Raw genomic sequence first — 4,547 nt, forward strand, 5'->3', positions numbered from 1 at the left:
GACAATTAAGGGACCCAGGGAATGAGTGAAAGTTGTGACATAGGTCTGTTGCTCCATCGTGAGGCCACAAGGAGCATCAACCAAGCTGGGAAGGGCAGGATCAGAGGGTTCCACTGAGATCCAGCATCTGGGTTGGATTAAAAGAGCTGATCTAACCACACAGCCAGGGCCAAGCCAGAAGTGCAAGAGCCCCAGGCACATGGGGCAAAGAGTCTTGGAAGGAGAAATCCCTTCTTAGGGGTCAGTTGACTATAATATTGAGCCATCAGATTTCAGAGTCCCCAGCCTACTCTGCCTCTTCCTTCAGACCACCCTCTGAGCTGTTTGTTGACTGTCTCCAGCACTCAGTCCCTCTTCTGCCTGCCCCAGTCCCCTCCCAAGCTCCTTTTCTGGAGGACAAAGAGGGAAACTTTGGAAAACTCATTCTTATGGAGGTGACTTGGGTGGGAAAGTGCATTTCCAAAGAGCTGTTGCAAGAACAAATCTTAACTCAGAGCATGAGCTGCTAAAGGAATTTCTGGTATCATGAAGTAGTAAGGGCCTTTCACAACATCTGTGCCTCCTCTGGCCACAGCACCAACCTGCTCTGAGGCTGTGCTTTGTGTCTGGGGACTCTGGACCTTCTGTTTGGGCCTATACGCTCAGCACCTCCCTACCCTGGACAACACCTCCTAAATCCACTAATGCCATTCATCCCCCCAACCCTCGGGTTCCACACTCAGAGAAGGCCATGGCTGCTTCTTCCTCCCTCCGGTGGTGCTCTTGGGAGTCCCTGATCCTTTCCTTTAAGTGAAATGATGAATGAAATTGCAAAATACCCTCCAGCTCTAGGGGAATTACTGTGACTTTAGAGAATACCAAAATCAGATGTCCTTATTGACATTTTTCAACATGCAACAGCCCGTTTCTTCACTGTTCTTATCAAATTAAAGCTAGCTCTGCCCTCTCCCACTCAGGGTGGTGGGAAGTGCTACCCTAGACAGAATTGAAGGCCCCTCCTCTTTTCTTGGGAAGACTGTCCTTGCTCAGGCCATGCCAGACCTACACTGAGGAGAGAAGGCACCCATGCCTAAATTTACTACCTGTCCCCTCAGGGTCTGTGGGGCTTGGGAATCCCCAGGAAGTCATGACCCCCCTGATCCTTCCTCTCACTGAGCCCCTCCATGCTGTCTCCTCTCCAGCAGCCTCCTGTCACATCCAAACTGTCCTCCTATGTTGGGCCTTCAAGGCTCAGGGTCCAGCATTGTATGGTTCCACAGGCCCTGAACCCTAGATGCACAACAGTCCCCGTGCACTGTCCCTGCAGGCCACACCCCAGGGATGACCAGCATGCTTCACTCTTCTAAAGCAGAAAAAAGATACACTGTTGAGTTTTCAGATCTTTCTAATTATATTCTTAAAAAAACTCCTTTAGTTACCAAGTTACGAGAATCACAGCATGTCAAAGCTGAAAAGGACAGTAAAGATCATCTCCAGGGCAGTTTCCTCACTTTGCAGAGGATAAAATGGGGAGAGAAAGAGGTCAGGGACTTGGCCAACTAGAGCTCAGATATCTCTCCTAAAAAAACAAAATTAAATAAAAATAAAAATAAAATAAAATAAATAAAGAAACAGACCAACAGACAGTCCTCCCCTGGCTCAAAATAACACATGCTTTTGTAGCCAAAAATGGTGAACAATAACCAGTTTCCGGCGGGGGCAGTTACACCTCTTGCTGGTTTTCCCCATAAGGCAATTATGAACCTGTGAGATACGCCTGTCACCATGACGTGTGCGCACCATGTGGAAAAGGCTCTCCTAAATAAATACATAAAAATGTGGATGCTAATTGAAGATCAGGATCATCGCCCATCAATGTTAATACGCTTCTCGGTTATTTGCAATTCCCTGTTGTAAATCTGAGGGAAACATCATTGCCCAAATTAGCTCTTTTCACTCAATAAAGGCCATATTAGCATTCTGAAGTTTGTGTTTGCTTACTGCTTATTTAGAAAGAGAGGTCAGAGGAGAAGTTGGGCAGGCTGTGCCTGATTTCCATTTTCCTGAAGATGAGTGGGAGTGGGGAGGGGGGAACTCTAAAGGCCCCAAAGGCCAGGTGCTCTTTGGTTGTGGCTGGGTGGGTTCCTTCCATCTCACAGTGCTGAGCCACGGCACCACCCAGAGTGTCCACTACCTCCTGGCCCTGATGGGTGAAACTGAGTTCAAGTGGCTCTAAGGTCTCCCTCTGCCTGAAACTGTCCCCCTCCTCTCAGGGCTGCCTTCCTATTAAGTGATAGCACAAATCTCCCCTCCCCTTCTAGAGAGGCTGTCCCTGCCCATCCACTGAAGTTCTCTTCCCCCAGGCATTCTCTACCTCCTATGGTCTTTCTTTATAGCATATCTTAGCATTGAGAATACTCTTCCAGGTGTTCCTGACCCATTGCTGGAACGAAGCTTCATGACCACAGCAACCTTGACCACTTGTTCACCCCCTGCAGCCACAAGGGAAGGGAGAAAGGGAGGGAGGGAATGTAAGTCTGAGTTGGTAAGGGCCCTGCCAGTATTATCTAAGAGGGAAAGGGAAGGCTGGACTCATGGTCCCAAATTTTTCTGAGTTCCATGGTGAAAAGGAAAAGATCAGTCATTGAAATCAGACTTGCACCCAAGTCCCAAATTCTTTCACCACTAGCAAGATAACCTTCCAGAGCCTCCGTTTTCTAATCCGTAAACTGGAGGAAATGACACTGATCAGGTGAAGTGCTGGATCAAAGGGTGGTGATGTTTCCCAGACGGCCACCAGTTCTTGAAAGACTGGGCCCCAAAGTGGACTTCCTCCCTCTTCTCTTTGGTTCCCAAATGCAGGGTGACGGTTCTGAACCACCAGGGGAAGCTGAAGGCATGCCCCACACCTTCTGGTCATGGTGTCCACCCTCCCTCTGAACCCCCCAGCTGGAGCCCCGTACCCTCAGCCCCTGCCCAGCTCCTCTTGGGCCACAATGTGTGGCCCCAGACCTCATAGGGGCCCGGAGAGGGGACGGGCCTGGCCAGTGGCCAGGGGTCCGAGGCCGCCCTGTGGGGACTTCATGCACACCATGGTTCCTCGCCCCCAAAATATGCTCTCACTGCGCGCACGCTACTCCACGTTGCTTCGGGAGCCTTGGCGCTGCCTCATTCTCGCAGAGGTCTAAACTCTCTGCGCCCACGCAGGCCGGCGCCGAGGAAGCGCGTAAGCGGCACGCACCACGTGACCGAGCGTGACCATCGGCGCCTTCTGGAGATAGGCGGGAAGGGGGCCAATTTCCCATAGTCCCTTATATTTGCATATGGATGTGAGAGGTTTACGAAAACAATTAGCTAAATCTAGCTGTAATCACCAAGATACAAAGGCAGTATTGTGATCCAAAAAAATCATAATTTCTTGAGTGTTTTCGAATTTTAACGCCACAGAATAGTCACCATAACCATAAAAGTCCGTCAATTCTCGGCTTTATATATTTCCCTCGGTGAAACACAATTTGTGCTTGCTTCGGCGGCACATATACTAAAATTGGAACGATACAGAGAAGATTAGCATGGCCCCTGCGCAAGGATGACACGCAAATTCGTGAAGCGTTCCATATTTTCTTGCACCTCGTGTATAATTCGCACGTCGATACAAGCACTTTTTACCTACAGGTTCTGGCTTTTGTTTGACAGAAAGAAACCTGTAGTCCGGGGAGAAAGAAAAAAGGGAGACGGAGGCGTAGTCGGATTCGGCTCTTCCACCTGCTTTTACACGTATGGCCTTCCGACTCCCTGTTTCCAATCTTTTCCATCATTGCCTCTGCTTCCCTCTGCGCTATCCTGAGTACTGGGATACCTTACACTTAAGGAAATCATCTTGCCAAAGTCGATCCATTTCAGGTCCAAAACATAACAGGACCTGAGTGTTTCGAAAAACATAAGGTGTACTATAATAGGAACTTTCAACGAGACTTACTCCGTAAGCTGCCTCTGAATCTTAAAGCCCACTACTTATAATACTTATATTGAGCATCTACCATGTGCAAGGGGCTTCACCAATGTCATCTCATTGTAATATTCCTGAGAGCCCTGCGGATATTACTGTCACCATTTTACAGGACACGCCAAGAGGTAAAGCAACTTGGGCTCTTTACTAAGATCATGGAGCGAAGCGGCTGAAGGAGGGCCTGCTAAGACCTTTAGAGGCACGCATCCGGAAAAGATCGGGACCTCGTCCCTAGGTACCCTAATTAGTAAAATAGGCAAAAATAAGTCCAACAAAGCTCAGATTTCCCATAATGACTTTGTCAATGCGTTATCGCGTTCATTCCAAAAGAAAAATGCTTTGCTGGTGCCTGAGCACGCACTTGGTCCTCCTCGCGGGCTCTGTAGCCGCTTGAACTCGTCAGCGGCCACGCGGCTCCCAAGCTCAGTGCTCGGCGCGGTCCGTGCAGGAGGTCGGACGCGGAGTCCGGGAGCGGCTCTAAGACAGGGCGGATATACTCCCGGCGGGCGGGCGCTCAGGGCTGCTGAGCAGCGTTCCATCAGAGACCCATTTCTAGTAT

The 4,547-nt window shown here is 49.5% G+C and overlaps 1 non-coding gene across 1 annotated transcript; it reads left to right on the plus strand.

Annotated features, from left to right (window-relative positions):
- The first annotated feature begins 3,496 nt into the window (after positions 1-3,496).
- LOC119533764 lies at positions 3,497-3,603 on the plus strand. The gene has a single exon (XR_005216869.1). It is a non-coding gene; the product is annotated as a U6 spliceosomal RNA (small nuclear RNA).
- The last annotated feature ends 944 nt before the right edge of the window (positions 3,604-4,547 follow it).

Source organism: Choloepus didactylus, chromosome 4 (genome assembly GCF_015220235.1).
Source record: "Choloepus didactylus isolate mChoDid1 chromosome 4, mChoDid1.pri, whole genome shotgun sequence".
Classification (NCBI taxonomy): domain Eukaryota; kingdom Metazoa; phylum Chordata; class Mammalia; order Pilosa; family Megalonychidae; genus Choloepus; species Choloepus didactylus.